Source organism: Mesoplodon bidens (assembly GCF_964165515.1).
Source record: "Mesoplodon bidens genome assembly, chromosome: 12".
NCBI lineage: Eukaryota > Metazoa > Chordata > Mammalia > Artiodactyla > Ziphiidae > Mesoplodon > Mesoplodon bidens.
Genome location: NC_138168.1, coordinates 24,437,891 through 24,461,738, shown reverse-complemented (window position 1 = coordinate 24,461,738; position 23,848 = coordinate 24,437,891). Strand labels below are relative to the sequence as shown.

At 39.3% G+C, this 23,848-nt stretch overlaps 2 long non-coding RNA genes across 2 annotated transcripts in view; one reads left to right on the top strand and one right to left on the bottom strand.

Annotated features, from left to right (window-relative positions):
• Positions 1-23,848, top strand: part of LOC308626426 — a 194,381-nt gene that overhangs the window by 61,007 nt on the left and 109,526 nt on the right. The gene's annotated exons all lie outside the window — the stretch shown is intronic.
• Positions 7,990-23,848, bottom strand: part of LOC308626427 — a 123,257-nt gene continuing 107,398 nt past the window's right edge. Inside the window, exons 2-3 of the long non-coding RNA XR_014017248.1 lie at positions 10,957-11,121; positions 7,990-8,120 (exon numbers count right to left, since the gene is read on the bottom strand). This is a non-coding gene — a long non-coding RNA (uncharacterized lncRNA). The remainder of the gene's footprint in view (positions 8,121-10,956; positions 11,122-23,848) is intronic.

Sequence of the window (23,848 nt, the reverse complement as noted above, 5' to 3'; positions counted from 1 at the left end):
CTCTGCTCTACCCAATCCACTTTTCATCTTTAAAGACTGTTTTTTTTTTTTACATTCCTTCTCCACCCTTGCTTTCTTTCATATTCTCTTTATGAAGTTATAACAGATATCAAACCATTTCTTGATAATTGAGTCTGCAAAGTACAAAATAAACAGTTTATGTTGGTTCAGGTGCTCCAAAAGGCCAATGCCAAGTTCAGGAACATACCGGTGAGATAAAATGGAGATGCAGCTGGAAAGGGAGCCAGAGTCATCAAACTGCAATGTAGGTGAAATGGAGATGATTGGAAAGAAGGTTAGGTGGAAGCATCTTACAGTGCAGTGCAATTTAAGGAAGCTCAGCAAGGCTGTCAGAGAGGTTCTCAAGGCAAGTTCACCAGTCAGTAGAGTCCCACATCTCCAGGGTACAATCTTGCTCTGCTACCTCTGCTGTGCTCGGTCCCTGTCCGGGATCAGCCCATTGGAGGCAATGTGGGGGTGGATTTCAGAGGGCAGCATCCAGGGCCATTGGTTGATAACGCTGTCTACAGTTGGAGATCTAAGAGGCACATTCTCGTGACCAGACGAAACATCACAAAACATACAGGGAAAATATATTCCTACCATTGCACATAGGATTGGAAAAGTAGCTAAACCAAGTACCCGCTGGAGGTAAAAACACCTCAAGTAGCATTCATGCCTAAATACACCCAAGGTTCCTCTAGTTTGGGGGTCAGTAAACTGCAGTCTGTGGGCCAAATTCAGCACGCTGCCTGTTTTGTAAATAAGGTTTTATTCAAACAAATGTTTTATTCAAACATTCAAACACCCCTATTCCTTCATTTCTGTATCGTCTCTGGCTGCTCTACAACAGCAGAGTTGCAGAGTTGTGACAGAGACTGTATGGCCCAAAAAGCTGAAAATAGTTCTCCTCCATCCCTTTACAGACAGTATGCAGACTGCTGCTCTAATTTAAAGCCCATTGTCATTTAATTAGAGAAAAATTTGTAAAATACAAAGACTTTCCACACTTTATATTTCCAACGAAAGTTTCCAAAAAATATACACTAGTTCAATGACAAAGGGAGAGAAAAGAGTCCTAGAGGGAACCATCACAACCCCAGCTTCTCCCAAGATAAGGAGTGTCCATGTTTCAATTTACTGAGTTGCATAATAACTGCCAGGGTGTATGCTAGTCACTGGGAATACAAAGATGAAGACCCAATCTTACCCTTAAGGAGCCCAGAGTCCAGCAAACATGTAAATCACTGTAATGTAATGTGACATATGCTCTAAACCAGCGATTCCCAACCTTTTTGGCACCAGAGACCGGTTTCGTGGAAGACCATTTTTCCAACGACAGGGGGCAGGGGGGATGGTTCAGGAGGTAATGTGAGCAATGGGGAGCGGCTGTAAATACAGATGAAGCTTCGCTCGCTCGCCCGCCGCTCACCTCCTGCTGTGCGACCCGGTTCCTAACAGACCGCGGACCATAGTGGTCTTCCACCTGGGAGTTGGGGACCCCTGTTCTAATCAGAGTGTAAAGAGCACTTACAGAGCACAGGTGAAGAATCAATTACAGACTGGAACAAAATATGTCAGATAAACATATGCATTTATTCACTGCCACCTCCCAAAATGCCACTAAAGTGATAGTATAAGAACTCTATGGTGGTGTGCTGAATTGGGCGATTGGGATTGACATGTATAAATGATGTGTATAAAACTGATGACTAATAAGAACCTGCTGTATAAAAAAATAAATAAAATTAAATTTAAAAAAAACTATAGAAACACATACACACATACATTTATAGATACACATAGAAGCTAATATTTAGAAACATACACACACAGAGACACGTATATAGGCACAGCAAACCACAGACTGGGAGAATATATTCACAATGTGCATGTCGACAAAGGTCTTGCATTCAGAAAATATAAAGAACTCTTACAAGTCAATAAAAAGAAGACTACAACCTAATAAAAATGAACAAAAGATTTGAACAGATACTTCGCAAATGAAAGTATATGAATGGCCAATAAGTACACGAAAACATGCTCAACATCAGTGGTCCCCAGAAAAATGCTAATGAAAACCACAATGAGATACCACTACATACCCACCAGAATGGTTAAAAGTAAAAACAGTGACATTACCAAGTCTTAGAGTAAAGCAACTGGAATTCTCGTATTCTTGTTGATACTGTATGTGGTGCTTGATGTTATGTGTCAACTTGACAGGGCCGTGGAATGCCCAGGTATTTGGTCCAAACATTATGCTGGGTGTGTCTGTGATGAGGGGGGTTTGGATGAGATTAATACTTCAGTTGGCAGACTGCATAAGACTGCCCTCCCTAATGTGAGGGCCCTCATTCAATCAGTTGAAGGCATGAATAGAACAAAAGACGCTGATCCTCCCTCGAATAAGAGCTGCCTGACTGAGCTGAGACATTGGTCTTCTCCCGCCTTTGGACTCAAATGAAAACATCAGCTCTTCTTGAGTTTCAAGCCTGTTGGCATTTCAACTGGAACTGACACCTTTGGCTCTCCTGGTTCCCAGGCCTTTGGGGTTGGACTGGAACCATATATCACTTCTCCTGGGTTTCCAACTTGCCTACTGCAGATCTTGGGATTTCTCAGACTCCGTAATCACCAATATCTTCTAACAAATCTCTCCGTGTGTGTGTGTGTGTGTGTGTGTGTGTGTGTGTGTGTAAGACCACAAATGGATCAATCCTCGCACATACACACACACACACACACACACACACATCCTATCTGTTCTGTTTCTGTGGAGAACCCAGACTAATACACTAAGTAAAATGGAAAATGGAAAATATTTTGGAAAACAGTTTAGCGGTTTCTTGAGAGAAGTTTATATTCGGGGACTGTTTTTTTAATTAGTTAGAAGAAAACAACTATAGTCTCTCACAACCAGGAAAAAGAGATTAGGGAAATTGTGTTAAAGCTTATAAAACGCCCAAACAGCCAAAAAAAGCAGTTGTTAATATATTTTCAACATTCACTTGAAAAAGTAACATTGTTCTGTCTGTTCCAATAATCTGGGATTTGCTTAAATGATTTAATGACCTATTTCCTAAACTATGAAAAATTGTGTGAAATGTACATACCAGAATTTAGCTCTTATTAAGCACACCTGCACATTTCTTTTAATAGCAAGATCACTAAAACCTAAAACAAATTAACTAATAATATCTGCACATATAATTGAGTATAAAGGTGTGATGTTACTTAGCTACACATGCCTTATTGTACTTAAAGCAACATTATGGACCAGTCTAGTCATGAGATTAAGGATGTAGAAGTACACTGTAGACTCTGAAAGGCTATGTAAGTGGTGGACACTATTCCAAGCCCAATAACGCATAAAATTGCCCTCCAATAGCAATTGTCCCGATATTCCTGAGACCATTCCTGGCAGCTGCAGCATGGGGTCCCCAGCCTCACACTGCTTGGAGCGTGTTCCCTTTATCTCTACCAGTCACTGCCTTATTTCTCTCTCCCTGAGGTCGGTCATAGTCTTATTTTTTCCTTAATAGCTACTCTCCTCTTTCTACCTGGAAACATTTAGAATTCTCCTATAATCTGTGGTTTATCCAGTTTCACTTTAACTGATCAAGGTGTAGATTTTCTCTTCCCTACTCTCTTACCCATTCATTGGGCACATTCAATCTGAAATATATTTCTTTAATTTGGGGACGTTTATTGTCATTATTGCCTCAAATATTTCCCCTCCTCCATATTTTTTTCTTCTGGGACTCCTATTTTCCAGATGTTGGCATTTCTCCTTCTTTCCTCCACGTCTTTTGTTTTTATTACTTACGATTTTTATCTCTTTATCCTTTCTAGTTCTCTTCAAAATGAATTCCTCAATCACACCTTCCAGGTTACTAATTTCTTCCTTAGTCATATCTAACCTGTTACTTATTTCTTCCATGTGTTCTTTATTTCAGCTCTTCCGTTTTCATCCCTAGTGGGACCTTTTTATGACTTCTTGTTCCTGGTCTTGTTTCTGATTATTAGTGTATCCCCATATCTCTCTGAGGATATCTGTTAGATTTATTTTAATCCTTTGGACCGCTGTGTCCGTGGAGCGTATATTGATCCATTTGTGGTCTTACTTTTACATGATCCTACCTCATGGGTGTCCAGTTATTTGGGCTGGTGAGCTTGTGGTTCCTCTATCAGATAATATGATATAGGGAAGGCAAAGATCAGGTGTTCATTTGGATCCCTTCTTATAAGTTTAAAGACAGAGGGAGAATGAGCCCTCTTCTTTGCATCACTCCCCATCAGACTACTCTGTCCAGGAATTCACTTTAATTCTTTGAAAGAAGTCCCACTTGGAGGAAACTGCCTCCTTCTTCTTTCTGTTCCTCACCAACCCTGCAGATTTGGAGGGGGAGCGCACTGGTGCCTAAGAAAGCCAGGCACGCACACCATTTCCATCAGCTTCTTACACCTAGCAGGGCTTTCCTGTGCCTTGGATTATCCATCAGTAGCCCCTGGGTGGCCTGTGTTGTTGCTGTCCGTTCTGGTTGCAGTGGCCCTGGGGAGATGAGGACCCTCCGGGGCAGAAGCATGAGGCTATCTATCTCCCACCCAGCTCCCTCTGCTGCTGCAGCTGCCCTCAACCCCAGACTGGCCCCACTCTTACTCCGCCACAAGGTTTCTCCACCTTTCTGCTTCAATCCCCAGATCTCTGCTCCCTTATCAACTCTGTAGTTTCTCTGATGCACACTTTGGGGAAAGAAAGCCAGAAGCTCACCTTATCACAATCTGAAAGCCCTCTTTTTCTAATTTTTCTACAATAAATATATATTATTTGCTAACTATTTTTCAAGGTTATGCAAAAAGGCAGTCAGTGCCCTTTTAGTCTTCATTAAGAGGGAAGGAGAAAGGAAAAGGGGAAGCAGTTATTGAACACATATCATGTGTCAGGCATGTAGTTTAGTTGATAATGTCTGGTACCGTGAAGCATAATCACAGGTAAAATATTGTTTCCAGTTGTATCTGTGACATTTGTATCTGAGGCAGACATCAATATTACTTAGTGTCACCATTTCTAAGAGAAGCCATCCATATGGATATTGGTGATCAAAGCGTATGCATTAGCAAAGCAGTGAATAAATTCATTTACATTGACCTCCTACTATCTGTAAACCCTAATGATAAAATGAGTGGAATAAATCAAAATTTCTAGCATTTGTCTCCTTCTTATAATTATTTCTCTTTATTGATATTCTCTATTTGATGTGACATTACCTTCATACCTTCCTTTACTTTTTAAACCATGGTTTCCTTTCACTCTTTGAATAGATTTATAGTGGTTACTTTGAAGTCTTCATTAAATCCAACATCTGGTCACTCGCACAGGCAGTTTCGGTTGCCTGCTTTTTTCCAGGATATGGATCAAACTTTCTGTTTCCTTGCATGTCTCATAATTTTTTATTAGAAACTGGTCATTTTAGATAATATATTATACCAACTCTGGGTACCTCCCCAACCTTCCAGGGCTGGTTGTTGTTATTTTCTTATTTACTTATATAGCGACTGGCTGGATTATTTTAGTGAAGTCAATTTCCTTCCACAGTGTGAAGACTCTGATGTTGATTCTCACAGGGCAAGGCCTTGGTTACACTCACGGTCACCCTAGCACAGCAGTGGTTTTAGTGGGGTTCCCTCTGACTGTCTCTTTCTAGTAATTGTTGGCTGATTGCTCTATTGTTTTCAACAATGCCCTGGGGCATAAATTGCTCCATAGACTCTGCAATCAAATTTGGGGAATGGCAATCAAAACCCCACCATTTTCAACAGTGTCTTGCTCAGGGTATGTCCTCCATCTCACAAGTGGGATGGGAAGAAGGGAGTTTGCAATTCTTGGCAAAATTCACCCAGAACTTATCAGCAACAGGTAGATAGGGGCAGGGTGGCAAATGCTGAAGTCCTGCCCCTACAAGAGGATAGCTCTCTGACCAGGAGCTGCGCGGAGGGAGCTCTGTGTTCTCGGCTGCAACAGTCTGGCGTGGAGTTTCTGTCTCACTGAGCAAGAGAGGGGAGATGGGTGTGAGTCTTGATTTAAATACTACAGACTGTCACTATTCTTACCAACTTTTAGTAGATTTTCTCGAATAAATATTTTTTTTCATTTGCTGCATGCCATTAAGAATATTTGCAAGGACTTTAAATGGGTAGATTTTTAAAAATTATTTTCACCAGTTTCACACTGGAGAGCAGGGCAGTGGAACTCCTCACACTGTCATGCCAAACCATTCAGACTTCTTAATTCTTTATTAGGCTGAATTATTTGGTGAGTTTTCAATAGTCTTCATTTACTCTACTCACGTAGATTAGATGCATGGAATATGCAGTCAGAAAATTAGACACTGGATCAAGAGGCAAAGATAAAAGAAACAGGAATAAATTCCTAGGTACTATCTTCCTGCTACTGTTTTCAAGTTCAAGATCAAGAATGACTGAAGGGTAACTTAGTTAACTTGAGCTGCCTGTAGGTTTTCCTAGCCTGTATGATGGTTTCTTCTGTAAGAGATACATTTCAAACAGTTAGACAAGGTCAAGTGTAAGGCATAAAAACTGGTTTCACTGTTTAGATCACTAAAATGTTTGTCCATCCCTCAATTTGTTTTTGTGAACCAGGAAAAGTTGAAGCTCCCATAGAGACTTTCTAGTTTCTGTCTCAGCTGTGTCATTAACCACTGTGGAGAATGACCTGAGGCCTGACTTCTTAAAGACTCTTAAAGAGGCCACAACTTCTTTTCTCTGGAGTCACAGTGCTTGGTGTAGTCTCCCGCCAAAACCTGTCATCTCATAGTCCACCAATGAGGTCCTGTGTGCCCTGAAGAAGCATATTTAACTGCTTTGTTTCTCTCCTTTTAGATAATATCAAACATCAGACAGAAAGGATTTGTGTCTTCTCTGTCAGCTGTCATATGTTTTATAAAGGAAAAAAATGTCCTCCTGAGTTCTGTTAAGTTACACAGGTTTTCATTTCATTATTCTTTTGGAACTGAATAACCATCATGAACATTCTTTTTTCTCAAAATCTTGAATTTCTGTCAATGAAGATTCCTCAATCCCTTTGAACAGCATATGAACAGCTCCTTAATTTGTCACATTACCCTCGCAATTCCACAAAAAGCTTTACCCAAAGACTTCCCTTCAAGTACATATAAAGTGTGTGGTTAGAAGTGATTGGAAAATAAGCCATAACCATTTGAGCAGGTATAAAGTTAGTATTTGAAAATAAGAAACACTTGGTTTAGAAGCCAAAAAAAAAAAAAAGGAAGAAAAGAACATGAAACGTGAATAACAAAGATTGATTTGAAACACAATTTACCTTAACCACAGCATTAAATAAGAAGCAGCCAATTATATCCAAAGCTATTGATATTGTTGTACCTTTTGGGGTGTTTCCTCAAGAAAGAAAAAGCCCACCAGAAGCCCATTACTTCCACCCAGTCCCTCTCCTGGCACTGACATGGATTTATCAAATGACTCTTAACGTTTGTCGGGTGCTTACTGTGTTCCGGTGTTGGTCTAAGTGCTTTACATGATGAAGTTACACATTCCAACTCTATGAGACAGGCACTATTATTATTCCCATTTTACAGATAATTGGAAATAGGTACTGGTTCCAGAGTCCATGCTCTTAAACACTAAAGTACAGCACTTCTTAAAATAATTTCTGACTATGGTTGAGAAAACCTATAATCACAAAAGAGAGCAAAGCTCAGGGAAATTCCCCCCCCCTAATATTTAACCTAAGTGTGGGAATTAAAGGGTCCCAATCGACATCAACTCCATTCCCTAAGCTTTTCACCAACTGAGATGTAAAATGAAAGTATAAGGCAGATGGGAAGAAGGGTAAGATATTACCTTTATTACTGGTACAGGCGATATTGAAGAATGTGGTTTCCACCTGTAGAGCAAGCCTCAGAATTGGGCAGAACTGCATACCTGTTGCCAGGGGTCTCCAAGTACGGCGCTTGCATTCGTAAAACTCCATGCATGGTACCTGCATCTGTAAAACCCACGTATGATGTAGGCATCTGTAAATCTCCACGCCTGGTGCCCGTATCTGTAAAACTTGCAGTCTGAAGGAGCAGATAAGAACATAGCTTTGTGAGGAGGCCAGCTCCCAAGAAGAAGAAAAGAGAGGAAGGGTCTGGATTCATTCATCTAGTTTTTCCTTCCAAACTCGGCAATCAAATGACACTCCCCCTCCTATATTGTTTGGGCCAGTCATTCAGAGTCTTACAATAGCCCAGTGTTTTTCAGAGTTTCTAGATCTGTAATCACAGCCTCTCCCTAAAAGTGCAGTTTATGAGATTCTTAACAACAGAATGTAGCCTTCCTTTTTGTAGTTAGTGATGAAAACAGATTCTTCCAATTCTTCCAAGCATCACCATTGTTAGTGTCTTTTATGCTCTATGGTCCCTTGATCTCTTTTTATGGAATTTTTCCCAGTGAGCGCTAAGACTGGTAATGTGCCTCTCAGGGGCCTCAGCAATCTGAACTCTTCCTTCAAGATATGTTTTGTTGCAGCCTGGCAAAATGGAATAAACATAGAATTTGGAATTTGGAGCTCTGAGTTAAATTCCACCTGTGCAAGTTTCTAAGCCTACCTTGAACATGTTGTATAACCTTTCCGAATCTTAGTTGCCTCATAAGTAAAGTGTAATAATGATAATAAAAAACAAATCTCAAGGGGTAATCTTTAGAGGATCAGATGAGATAATAAATTTTGGAAAGTAAGAAACCCCATATAAATATGTCATCATTACCTAGCCCTGAAGAGCATTAATAATTGTTATTGTTATTATTGCATCTGACTCTATAATTATTTGATTCAGTATTGCCAGATTTAGGAATACTCCTGTCCAGACCTCATTTCTGAAATATAACACTGCATCTAGAAATATTATTTATTATTATTAGAAATGAAAATAACTGTTAGGAACTGTAACTTGTTCACGTTGACAAACACACCCTAAATAATTAACTTGAAGTTCCTAGTTCTTAAACCTTACCCACATGAAGAACTGTGTGACATTTGAAGAAATTGTTTCGCAAAGTCCAACATGTGGAAGGCCTTTCACAACTGGATTTCTGTAGCAGATGGGCATGGCATAATTTGTCTTTTCATATATTCAAGTTTATTTTATGGAAGAAGTAGTCTCGTCTTATATTTTACAGCAAAGAGAAAAATGGGGAGAAAGTTTTTGTCTGTCACTCATAATATTTATTTTTACCAGATTAGAGTCTGATTGGGTAGAGAATGCCAGGCATGGAGAGCAAATGTTGAACGATTAATTGCTCCATTCCTGTAGGATCATTTTACTTCCACAGTTAGCACAGCAGTTCTTCGGAGATCACCCTAATTGGCATTTAATTCTAGGTTGGAAGCACAAAATGTCCTCTCAAGCCATCCCTCCTCATTTATGAAAGCCAAAATTAAAGATCCTAATGCCCAATTTTCATGGCATACTGAGTGAAAGGAATTGTCAAGATGCCTGACTTGTCATCACACCAGAGGGAAATATAAATTGTTCAAGTGAGCCAACCAAAATGATAATCTGTGGATTATATAGCAGTTTATCGTGTAGGAACCCAGCTGCTCCACAGTAAACCCAAACTGTACAGTCTGCCATTTGCTAGTCTGGAAATGAGATGGAACACTAATGTCAAGCTATTCTCTTGGATATACTCTCCAAAAATGCCAGGAAAACATGGTTTCCTGAGGCTTGTATTTCTTTTCCCCATACAAGTCTGAAAAGAAAAGACATTTAGCCACCGCAGGTCCTTACCCAGTTCAATGGCTCAGGCATAGATGCTGGCCCTGGCTGCCCAATAACCTACTCCTTCTCCACAGAGGACCAGACAGTCATGGAGAGCAAATCTACTTTCTCTTCCAGCCTTTCACAGTTTTGAAAATCACCATCGTGCCGCCTGCAAATGTCTCTTCTGGATGAACATGCCAGTTTCTCTTTGTAGTGTGCTCTAGAGCTTCCATCACCATTTTTTTTTAATTGGAGTATAATTGCTTTACAATGGTGTGTTAGTTTCTGCTGTACACCAAAGTGAATCAGCTCTATGTATACAGATATCCCCTCCCTCTTGGACTTCCCTCCCATCCCGCCCCCATCCCACCCATCTAGGTTGTCACACAGCACCAAGCTGAGCTCCCTGCGCTATAAAGCAGGTTCCCACTAGCATCTATTTTACACATAGTAGTGTATATATGTCAATCCTAATATCCCAGCTCATCCCACCCTCCCCTTCCCCCTCTGTGTCCGCATGTCCCTTCTCTACGTCTGCGTCTCTACTCCTGCCCTACAAATAGGTTCATCACATTCCTTCACCATGTTTTTTTGCTGTCTTCAGGACTTCATTAAATGTGTCAATGTTAAAGCGTGCTACAAAGGAAGTTAAGACAATGCTTCAGGCATGATCTGGTCATCGTGGGCTGTCATGACAATAAAACCTCCTTGACACATCATATTTCTATTATTCTAACTAGAGTATATTAGCTTTTTTATACCATCTCCCACTACTGACTTGTATACAGCTTAATGTCAACTAAAAATCTTATTCCAGGCACAGCTTTTAAGTCACAGCTCTACTGTTAGGCTTTTGTTCTACTGGAGACAGGTAAGTCATCGGTTTGTTCTGCTTTGTTCTTTCTTAGACCTAAGTAAAAGCTTTTATGTTTATTCTTATTAAATTTCATCTTTTCTGAAATACCCATAAATCTATAAAGTTAGAGTCCCTGTCTGTCTAATTTACTACTGAATTCCCCTTTAATTCCTGGCATATAATAAACACCCAATACATTTTTTTAAAAACAAATGCTTGAATAAATAAATCTGTTCCATTGTCCCAGGCTACTAAGATCTTTGGGAGTTCTGGTTTTAGTAGCCAGTGTATTACCTTTGGTTCCAAATTATGTCATCCACAAATCTGATGAATAGTCTCTCTACGTTCTCGCTGAAGTCGTTCATTAAAATACTCCACCGTTATTTGGTCAAGGGCAGAGCCCTCTGGTCCATTTTTAGAGACCGCTCTCCAGCTCAGTGTAGGCCCATCATTAAGAGACTGAAATGAAAGAAATGAGATTGCCTTTTGAGAGTTAAACCATAAATCAGTACCTATATGCAGATCAGGGATAGCAAAGTCGCCTTAAAAAGAAGACATGCATCCAGGCCTGTATGATGTTCCCAAAACCTGACCAAAGGTACTAACTTGTCTTAAGAACATGTCCGTCACAAGTGATTGGGGAAGAGGGAGACAGTATTGAAGATCACATCCAGTCTTTGTCTAGAGAGCAAGGCCCAGTCAGGCCAACTACAGGATGTCTGCTTTGGAGATGGACAACACAAGGCTTTGAGACCTTGATGCCATTAAACATTGGAACGGTTTAACTAACTCCACCTGCTCTGATTTCATTATCACCAAGCTGCCTGCCACCTACCTTGTCATTTTGTGACTTTGGGTAACTCACATAAATGTTGTGTTCCTTTGCTTCTCATCTGTAAAATAGAGATACTCACCATACCTATTTTGTGGAGGTTTTTTTTGAGGATCAAATGGAGTCTAGCTATAGGTACCCCTCAGTCCATGTTAGCTAAGGAAGGGAGAGAGAGTGTGGGCTAGACCTGTAGGAGAGTCCTGACAGACTACTTGGTTGATATTCACATTGTAAATTAATAAATTGGTATGAAGAGCTTTGTTCACGTGAGGCAGATTCCTTTAGTTAGAACTGGGATGCAATAGATAGCATATTCAGCATTTTCTGAGCCTGCACGTTTAAGGTCTTCTGATAACCCAGAGAATGGAGCCTCCTTGGCAGCCCCTGCCCTTACTGGGCACCTTTCTTTTCAAATTTCTACGGAGTATAGTTTGATTTTGTGTTTTGACCCAATCTGAGAGTCTTTGTATTTTCGATGGGGGTTTTAACTCATTCATATCAATTATCAAAATTAATAATCTGATATCAATTATATGAGCTTATTTTATGTTTCTTACTATATTTTATTTTGTCTTTTGCCATATGAACCACAATTTCCTTATTTAGGTTCATCGTCAAGTGACTTAAAATATAAATGATATTTTTAACTCCTATCTGGGTTTCTTTGGGGGTGATTGGAGGACAAAAGGGAGAGATCTAGTTGTTTCAGCCTTAAACAAGGAGAAATCTCCCGGAGCCGGTTGTTTGCTAGCAAACAGGTGGGGAGCTTCTCCTTGGTGCCCACTGTTGTCTGCTTCTTGGCAGAACCCCAGAATAAGCTTTCATTTTCTTCTTATACAAACAGTGCAGGACAAAGAACCCCCAGAGGGCTTTCAACTCTCATCTCTGCCTAGTGCGGGCCTTCATCCCAACTGCCATGTCTTCTGCTTCCCCATTGACCGAATTGCATTCTTAGGCTGAGGGCTCCAAAGAAATGTAGGAGGAGCAGAGGTGAGCAGGAGGGAAAAGTGTGGAATGGCCCTGGGACTTGAAGAGCAACTCATTTGTAGGAAGGGGCAACTTCTTTCCATTAGCCTATGAGACACTGCATCTTTGAGGCAGGAATACCAAAAACACCCTACCAGCTGACTTTTACCACTGCACCCCTGATCTGCTTCTGGTGGTGGAAGTACTGCTCGCAGCCCAACAGATTATCAATCACATATTCAGTCTCCATCACAGCTAGATTTTCTCATCTTTCCACATTTCTTCAGTATTGCAACAGGAAGACAAGGAAGGAAGAAAATTAGGCACATCTTGTCAGTGATCAAATTCCTTTCTGATTTCTGCTATTTCCCAGGATACTGTATTGTGAACATAGAGTAGTTTCTGTGTTGTTCTGTAAGCCCATGAAAGGCAGCATGACATAGTGGTAAAAAGCATAGATTTTGTCATCAGACTGCCACTGGCTCAAATTCCAGGTATTGAGATGTGTGACCTCCAGCAACTCATGTCACTCCCATAAGGCCCAGTTCTCCCATCCGTAAATTGGACCTAATAATGCCTAACTCAACATTTCTGTAAATAATAGAGAGAATATGTATAAGGGGCTTACACTTTAAAGTCACTCAAAAATTATATTTATTAAGGTGTCTTCAAAATACTGTGAGTAGTTTAGGGATTCCCCAGCTTCCTCTCTCTTGTCAGCAAGAGATCTGGGAAGGATGTGGGGTAAACAGAGCCCAGCCTTCCTGCTCTCTCTCGCTTCAATCAAAGCAGCTCTGCTTCCATCTGTTGTGCTTCTATATGACATTTCTTCTAAACAAAAAGTCTCTGGTTAAAACAAATTTTAAAATCACAGTTGAACAATCCAATGGCTCACAAAGACTGGGAAACCGAGAAATATATGGGGGCTTTATTATTTGCAAAGCAGCCTGTGCATTCACCCTGGTGATCTCTTCTGATAGCCTTTCACCCACTGAGGAAAGGATGCCTCCCTTCTTCCTCAATTTCTCTGCAGCTCTTTAGCCCATAAACCAGTTACCCCATCATTTTACTTATTTATAGTTAATGTTTTAAATTTATCTTTTTCCTAGAAAATGTGGAAACATACATAAAATAGGAAAAACATTTAAAGATTATTCCTGATCTGGGAATTCCCTGGCAGTCCAGTGCTTAAGACTCCATGCTTCCACTGTGGGGGGGCATGGGTTCGATTCCAGGTCAAGGAACGAATATCCCGCATGCCACACAGTGCAGCCAAGACAAAAAAAAAGATTTTTCCTGATCTTACCATCCAGAAATAAACAATATAATGTATTTTTACAGTGATTTATGCATAGAGTTTGGTTTTGTTTTTTAACCGAGTTGCGCTTGCACATCTCATACAATTTTTTTTTTACTCTGCTCTTTTCATATAATATCATAAACATTTTTCTATATATCTATATTCCTTCTTTTAAATGGCACTGTAATATTTCATACAGTGGGTGTCCTATAGTTTACTTAGCCTTTCCCCTATAGTTGGGCATTAAGATTGCTTCTAACTTTCTTACATTTAAATAACATTATGATGAATATGCACATGAAACTTTTTTTAAATTATTACTTAGGGTAGTTTCTTTTATATAAACTCATAAAAGTGGAATCACTGCATCAAATAGCATAAATAATTTAAAGATACCAATATCCTTCGCTTTCTAAAAGCCACATAAATTTGCACTTTCTCACTCATAGTGTTCCTGTGACTGCTTCTTGCCCTCACCAGCTCTGGTAGCCCATAATATTATATTTTCCTATGACTAGAAAGTAAAACCCAAAGAATAGAAAAAAACACAAACTACCTTCAGATTTTGTTTTCATTTGTAGTAATACCAACTAAAACTAGATAAAACAAATGAGTAAGTCTGATTGTGATGACATTGTTGGGAATTTAATTCTAGCTTCCCTGGGTGGAAAGCTAATAAAGATATATTTACAGCTTAAAGTATACACGTGATTCAAAAAAAATGACATTACTCTCCTTGCAAACTAGTTCTTTATACTCTCTTACCATTCTCTTGCATTGGAACCTGGTGAAAAATTATACCATTGGATCCTCATAAGATTATGTGCAAACATTTACTTTTATCCAAAGCTTGTTTTCAAGGTTACATCTGTAAAGTCATGAAGTTCTGCTGGTTTACAGAGTAACATATAAGCTACCTGAAATAACAACTGAAAAGTAAGTGGCAAGGAGCATTGCTACATGAGCCTTTATTTGTAATGGAATGTAGATAACCTCTAATTTTTCTCCAGAACAAAGACTTGAGCCTAGTTGGCAGTTAATTGCCATAAAAGAGGAATGGAGTGCCTTTCACTCTAGAATGCACCTTCCCACAATGAGAATACTAGAACTGGATCAGAACCTTTTCTACCCAAGGAAGTCAGGTAGAAAAAAGCTGCACATTAAGGAAAAATGTACAGGAGCTAAAGCCAAGCTTTCTGCCCAAAGAGTGAGGAAGATGGTACCAGACATGAACAAAAACCAAAAAAATCTCAGCCACTGGTGCCAACAATTTTCAGTGACCTCTCAAGGAGGGTTCCTCTTATATCCTTTGACTTCAACCATACCTGTGCCATGCCGCATCCTTGAGGCCAGAGCTGGTGAGACAGGTAATGATATTACACAAATATATGTTGGGTACTTTTTAACTCTAAAAAGGTGAAGAATTGCCACTTTATGTCTCCAATTCCAAAGTAAATGGAAAAGTGGAAATTAAGAAAGCATAGCAAAGCTTTCATATCCCCCATGTTTGTTCATAGTAGAGATTAATACAGTGTATTCCCTGTCCCCCAATCGTACGTGAATAGTTTTCAATTTTGTCCAGCCAAACTTTTTAATCAAACAAGCAACAAAATAGACTCTTCATCCATCTTCTTTTAAAGCAGCTGAAGAAAATGAAATGTCCTGAAGGCAGACCGCCAAAGGGAAAAAGACAATACAGAAAGAGCTTGGGTCACTCACAAGCCAAAAGATCAGACACAGAGAGACTGACAGATAAGACCAACCTTAGCTTTCTATGACATCTCCCTTTCTCTTCCTTTGATTATAGATGATTTGGGAATCTTTTTCAATAGATTTCTGTCCCATTTAAAGGGACATAGATGCTATTATAGATAGTTCCCTGAAAACCACAGGTTAAATGATCTAAAGTCATCACTGCAGTAGTTCATAGCCTTGGTCATGCATTAGAACCACTGGGGAGCTTTTAAAAACAATGTCCCAAGCCAACTAAATCAGAATTCTGCTTGGGCAGCATGCTATGCCCAGGCCTCAGTATTTTTTAGCTCCCTCAGCATTGAGCTGTGTACTAGACTTGGAGCCCGTGTTTCTGTGGCATCAAAAGTAATAATCTCATAAGACCCTGATGGATCACAGTTGTTTATTGTTCAGATTGAAAAAAAGTGATAGGGAGGGACTAATAGGTATGTTTTAGGAAAGGGGACTTAGAGATAACCTAATTTTATTCCCTCATTTTAAGTGTTAGCAGGGAGTCTCCTTTCCTTTAATATGCAAATTCTAATGACTTTTGAATCACCCATGCTTGAAGTTTATTTACCAAACCTGGTTTGTAAAGAATTCTTTACAGATACTCCTCAGATAATGTGCACACCTTCCGGGTCCACAGTTCACACTTTCCCCAACTCCCTTTCCACCTCAGCCAGGCATTTGGCCCCCGGCTGCTTGTCCTCCTCCTCTGAAGACCACTCGCTGCTCAGCCCTCTCCAAATAGTCCCCCTCCCAAACACAACTCAGTCTGTATTTCCTCCACCTGCAACTCTCAACACAATTTCAGTGCTGATTTGGGCTTGAAGAAGAACAACAACAAAAAAGCATCCCATAACTGCCACTTGAGAGGCCACCCTCAAGGGTGCCTCTCCCTATTCAATCCTTTCTTTCCCTCCCTTCCTTCTCTGGGGTCCCTTGCATCATCTCATGGCATCGGGAGAAGCACCTGGTTCTTAGCCATCATCCCAAATTACCCTAAAGGAAAGCAATCTGCAGCCATGCCATTATGCAGAGACCACTGGTTTCATTTATTAAGGGAGCCGATTAGCTCATTAGTGGAACCACAACACCTCCAAAGCTCCCTCCATGAAAAGGCCATTTACTTCAAATCTCCTTGATCTTCAAGAATAAATCCATTCAAACTAGCCCAACCTTAAAGGAAATTTTATTGGAGAAAGAACAGGGGTATTTATTTCACAGAAGTCAAGAATCAGCAGAACAAAGCTGGGTCTCATGAGGACTGGAATCAGGAATCTGGAAAATCAGGACCTCAAGTCGTTTTCTCTATTGGTCCAAGATCAGGTGGCCTCTTTCTTCCTTCTTTCTACGCATAGAGACATAAGGGAGCATGATGGATTTGGGAGACTCTATAGTGCCATTTGACTGTAAGGCAGGGCACCAGCTGAGGCATAGACTGAACATGGGATTGGAGAAATAGTCAAGGCTTGGCACATCTCGGGCACCCAATCAATATATATGGAACAAAAACAAACAAGCAAACAAAACAAACACACACACACACACAAATATATATATATATATATATATATATATATATATATATATATATGGAATAGGTGCATGACAGTGACTTTTGTTTGGGAGATGTTGTCAATTATTTAATGCCAAAGGACCAATAGGGAATTGATTGGTGATCAGAAGATATATCTGGCTGGCAAGAGAGATTTGCATCACCAGTCTGAAGTAGTAGTTTGAACACCAAGTCAATAAATCACACAGGGAGACTACATAGAGAAAAGAAGAAAGAGGCTAAGGACAGATGCCTGGGGATGCACTGGCAGTTAAGGGATAAGTAAAGAAGGAAGAAGCTGAGAAGGAGAATGAGCAAGGCTAGTGAGAACAGTAGGAGGAAAACAAAGAGCAAGCAGCGTTGCACAAACAACAGCAGATGGGTCTTCAAGAAGAGAAAGTGGAGAAAAGAGACAAAGCTGCCCTGAAATCACGGTTGGGAACCAAGAGGCTCTTTCGCTGCTTTTGATGAGCTTTGGTTCAGAGGTGGGCTGGGCAGAGGCCAGGGTGTGTGTGCTGGCTTGAATGGGCCGTGGGAATGTGGGCAGTGGGGGGGACCACTCCTAAGGGGGTACTCTCCTTGCTGTTTTCACACAATCTATCTCATCTAATCGTCACAGAAACCCTGTGAATCAGGGATCATTATCCCTATGAACAGATAAGAAAACAAACTCGGAGAAACTTTTTTAATAATCCAACCTCCATTTCTGATAGTATAGCAGACAGATATTCTGTCTGCACACAACCCTCCTACAGCAGAACTAAAAATATTCATTTTATTGCTATATTTCATGCCATTCTGTATGATAACTATAAATATTTTAATGTTTAATATTAGCATTTTTTAATTTCCAAGGTTACATAGCTAAAGGAGACACTGCCTATATTCAAACTGCAATCTGTCAGACCAAAAATTCACATTCTTTGTTGGTTAGTTGCTTTGGGGGAATTTTTTTTTTTTTTTTTTTTTTTTTTTTTGCGGTACGCGGGTCTCTCACCGCTGTGGCCTCTCCCGTTGCGGAGCACAGGCTCCGGACGCACAGGCTCAGCGGCCATGGCTCACGGGCCTAGCCGCTCCGCGGCATGTGGGATCCTCCCGGACCGGGGCACGAACCCGCGTTCCCTGCATCGGCAGGCGGACTCTCAACCACTGCGCCACCAGGGAAGCCCGGGGGGAGTTTTTTTTTAACTTAAATAGTACAAGTGACAATTTAAAATGCCAGAATATGTCAGGTTTTTCTTCTCTGGCCCTATTCCACATCATTTTTCAAGTGTTGAAATCAAAACCGAACACTGTTTTCTAAGCATAATCTGAGCACCAACAATTGACTGAGCAACAACACATGACTGCAGATCTACTGAGTGTTTTTTCCTAGCATCTTCTCTGGAACTGAAGTTAGCCAATTCCTTACTATTCGAGGTCTCTGTAACTATCAAAATGTGCCTTCAATTGCATTGAAAGTTGATCCAAAGTTCAACTAACTTCACTTCCTGCTAATCCATACTCCCTAATCTTCTTTTTGTCTTTCCAATGGCTATACACAATTAGGACAGGCCTAAAGCTTGCATAGGAATCCCAGAAAAATTCATTTTGGGTCAAGCTCAAGGTTTGAGGGGTCCTATGTTGATTAAAACCTTTGTAAATGAGTATGAAGAGAAGACAATGATCCCTGACTTCACCCACGCTGCTAAGGAAGACGCTGGTTAAGGTCCAAGAGTTACCCAAAGCCTTGGCCATGGCTACCTGCAAACTACCTCAACTGTAATTAATCCAGAACCTGCCTGGTCATGCACTGGCCAGGGAGAGGAGTCCTGGGATTTGTCAGAGATAGGTTATTGTGAGAGAGAAAAATAAACAAATAGAAATTGTCTTTGCTGTGTTTAGGAATAACCACTTCTTACTGTTTGCCTCTCCATTCAAGCATGAAGAATGAATGTCAAGAATTCCATGCCAGCCTCAGGAGGAACATAGCACAGGGTTTTACTCTGAAACAGACTAACATTCAGCAGAGCTCTAGAGCAAAATTATTCTTCACATTCCCCACTATGTATTTTACAGGGAGAATATGATATTGGGCATGACCATGAAATCCTAACATCCCAATGTATGTAGTAATCACGAACATAAGTAATGTGTGGAATAGGTGTGTCTTCTGGTCTTTTTCAATGAAGAGACTGAATTTACAAATTCATTTCATATTTAGAAAACAAAACTGGGTATACAATAGGATCAAACTGTTGGAAAATACACATAGATGTGAAATTCTATCAAATGAAAGTGAATATTATAATTATTATAATAATAGATTTCATTTATTTTTTATTTTTGTAGACTACATTCCATTATAGGTGATTACAAAATAATGGGTATAATTTCTTGTGCTGTACAGTAAATCCTTGTTGCTTATCTATTTTATATATAGTAGTTTGTATCTGTTAATCCCATACTCCTAATTTATCCCTCCCACCAGTCCCTCTCCCCTTTGGTAAACACAAGTTTGTTTTCCATGTCTGTGAGTCTGTTTCTGTTTTTGTATATACATTCATTTGTGGGTTTTTTGAGGTTCCACATATAAGTCATATCACATGGTATTTGTCTTTCTCTGTCAGACTTATTTCACTAAGCATAATATTCTCTAGGTCCATCCACATTGCTGCAAATGGCAGTATTTCATTCTTTTATGGCTGAGGAATATTACATTATATATATGTATATATATATATATATATATATGTACACATATTATATATTATATACACATATATATATTACCTTCTTAATCCAATCATCTGTTGATGGACACTTGGGTTGCTTCATGTCTTGGCTATTGTACATGCTGCTATGAACAGTGAGATGCATGTATCTTTTCGAATTAGTGTTTTCCTTTTTTCCAGATATTTACTCAGGAGCTGAATTGCTGGATCATAGGGTAGTTCTAGTTTTAGTTTTTTAAGGAAACTTCATACTGTTTTTCATAGTGGCTGCACCAATTTGCATTCCTTTGTAAGAGTGCAAATTCCAATTTGCACTCTTACACAACTGTAAGTGTAAGAGGGTCCCTTTTTTTCCTCACCTTCTTCAACATTTGTTACTTGTAGACTTTTTGAGATAGCCATTCTGACAGCTGTGAGATGATACCTCATTGTGGTTTTGGTTTACATTTCTCTAATAATTAGCAGTGTCGAGCATTTTTACATGTGCCTGCTAGCGGTCTGTATGTCTTCTTTGAAAAAATGTCTATTCAGGTCTTCTGCCCATTCTTTGATGGGATTGTTTGTATTTGGATATTGAGTTGTATGAGCTGTTTATATATTTTGGATATTAACTCCTTGTCGGTGGCATTGTCAACAAATATTTTCTCCCATTCCGTAGGTTGTCTTTTCATTTTGTTGATGCTTTCCTTTGTTGTGCAAAAGTTTTTAAGTTTAACTAGGTCTCATTTGCTTATTTTTGCTTTTCTTTTGCCTTGGGAGACTGAGTTAAGAAAATACTGCTACGATTTATGTCAGTGTCCTGCCTATGTTCTCTTCTAGGAGTTTTATGGTTTCAAGTCTTACATTTAGGTCTTTAAACCATTTGGAGTTTATTTTTGTATATGGTGTGAGGGAATGTTCTAATCTCATTGCTTTACATATGGCTGTCCAGTTTTCCCAGTACCACTGTCTTTTGAAGAGACTGTCTTTTCTCCATTGTATATTCTTGACTCATTTGTCATAGATTAATTGATCATAGGTGTGTGGGTTTATTTCTGGGCTCTCTATTCTGTTCTATTGATCTATGTGTCTGTTTTTGTGCCAATACCATGCTGTTTTGATTACTTTAACTTGGCAGTCTGAAGTCTGGGAGGGTTGTACCTCCAGCTTTGTTCCTTTTTCTCAGGATTGCTTTGGCAATTCTGGAGCTTTTGTGATTCCATATATATTTTAGGATTATTGGTTTTAGTTCTGGGAAAAATGGCAGGAGTATTTTGATAGGGATTGCATTAAATGTGTAGATTGCTTTGGGTAGTATGGCCATTTTAATAATATGATTCTTCTAATCCAAGAGCATAGGATCTTTCTATTTCTTTGAATCATCTTCAATTTACTTCATCAGTGCTTTATAGGTATAGGTCTTTCATCTTCTTAGTTAAGTTTTAAGACCATAGGTCTTTCATTTTCTTGGTTCAGTTTATTCCCAGGTATTGTATTCTTCTTGATGCAATTTTAAATGGGATTTTTTTTCTTTCTAATATTTCATTATTAGTGTATAGAACTGCAACAGATTTCTGTATATTAATCTTGTATCCTGAAACCTTGCTGAATTCATTTATTGGCTCTAATAGTTTTTGAGTGGAGACTTTAGGGTTCTCTATATAGAGTACCACGTTATCTACAAATAGTGACAGTTTTACCTCTTCCCTTTCCAACCTGAATAATTTTATTTCTTTTTCTTGTCTGATTGCTGTGACTAGGACTTCCAATATTATGTTAAATAGAAGCGATGATAGTGGGCATCCTTTTCTTGTTCTTAAATTTAATGGGAAGGCTTTCAGCTTTTCGCCATTGCATGTTACGTTGACTGTGGTTTTGTCGTAAACGGCCTTTATTGTGTTCAGATATGTTCCCTCTATACCCACTTTGGTGAGAGTTTTTATCATGAATGGATGTTGAATTGTATCAAATGGCTTTTTCAGCATCTATTGAGGTGAATAATAGATTATTCTTCATTTCCTATTTATATGTCTATATTTCCTAAATGTTAAACAATGAGCATGTTATTTTTACAGTAATCGCAAAGTAAATGTTTTTCCACAGTCATTTTTTCATGGTTCACAGTTATTGTTTGCATCAATAGGCTATAGGGCTACAAGGAGGTCAGATGATGTGTGATTCAAAGATCAGAACAGGGACTAGTGAAAGTTCCAGAAGACAGATCTGGATCAGTATAAGGCTAAAGTTCCTAATAAGTCAAGCTCTTCACGAACAGCAAGATCTACCTTGCGAAGTAATAAAATTCAGGTTTTTTTCTCACTGCTCCCTCTCTATGCCCACAGACCGATAGAGGATGGAGAGGCTGAACTCAGGAGTCAGTATGACACAGACAGCCCCACTGGAGAGACTTGCAGCAGACAGAGATGCTATTTCCATGTTAATAAAGAATTAGCGGTGGACATTTTGCACAGAATATGAAAGAAAATAATCCTTGATAGTGATACAGAGTACATTAAAATTTTCTGTTACATGGACTTTGAACTTTTGCAGATTAGAGACGGAATTTTGGGTCAGTAGTAAAAAGAACGTGAAACACAAATAATAATCTTCCTACCCAAACACCTGTGACAAGAATGATATGGAGTAAAAGAAGGTCAGCAAAGTCTAGACTATAAAACAGGAGAACTCATCCTGCGTTATGGCAGAGGTAACCTGGCTGAGTGTTTCCACTAATATTTTTAATGAAGATAAACTGGAAATTAATAACAGAACCCTAATGTGTGATTGATGAATTTAAAGTCTACTGAATTAAATCCTTTGGTAAGACAGAAAACTTTTGTTGCTTGTTGAGGATGTAGTCATTCTTCACAAATCTTTTCTATTGTTTTCAAAATGCTAAGGAATAATTTCAGAAAGATCCCATACGCAGCTGTCAGGACCAGGTAGATCAAGATTCTCATGAATGCACTGAGGAAAAACAGGAAACAAAACACTTGAAGAAGTAAGGTTTGCCAAAATTTCTGACCTAATGCACAAGTTACAGTAAATTTAGCAGAGTGTCAATCACACTTTCCAAAACTCCAGGAAGAACATTTCAGACCATGACTAAAGAAAGTTACTCTTAAAAAAAAAAAAAAAAAAAAATCACAGTTCTAGGTCAATTAGCATGTGACCTTGACATTCCTTTGCAAAAGACAAATCAACAATCTATTCAATGACAGTGTGAAACAGTGATATCTAATGGCTCCTGGGCACCAAAACCTCTGTTTACAAACTTAATACAAATATCTAATTATTTGAAACATCCCCCTGATGGAACAGATACAGTAACTAACTGGTGTTCTGCATAGCAGTGCCTCAGTATTTACCCACATATAACAGAGTTCTTACTAGTCCTAAAAGCCAGAAACATGTTTGATGAGATCTCAGTTTTCTCTAATTACCTAAATATATGACTGTAAAGTCTAAAAAAATTTTAAAATAAAATTTACTTTAAACCAGTTGATTTTGTGAAAAGAAAAACATACCCTTTAGGGCAGTAAGGAAACTCTGGCAATCCCACTAAAGTTTCACAATTCCAGGAAGAATTGTGAGACTCGCCTTTTAAAAGTTTGGCACCATGGTAGTTTCATTCTCCTTGCACCACATGTATGATATAATTTTCAACAGGTAAGCACTCACTGCCTGGAGGAATGAAGCCAACCTCTCTGGATCAACTGAACACAGCGTTACTGGGAGCTTCTGGACCGCAGTGATAGACTACTCAGTGTCAGCTGTAGGGTAGGTAACTATTGGATTGATTCAGCCTGGGCCCCAGGTGGCTAATAGTATTTGAGAATACTAATAGTTTTTTAATTCGACTGACTTCTCTGGGAAATACTCAGAATCATTAACTTTAAATTAAAGTATAAAGACTGTGAACAAGATTCCACAAAGGAGACTCCTGTCACCATACTGTTTCATAAAACACCTTTATTTTAAGACATTTGGGGGTGGAAGTGGGATAGTCAAAGACGAGAAGATGAAACACTTCTTTCAAGTTCAAGTGCCCTACCCTGGCTCCTCTTAGAGAAAGGTTCTAAACCGAAATCAAAGAGCAC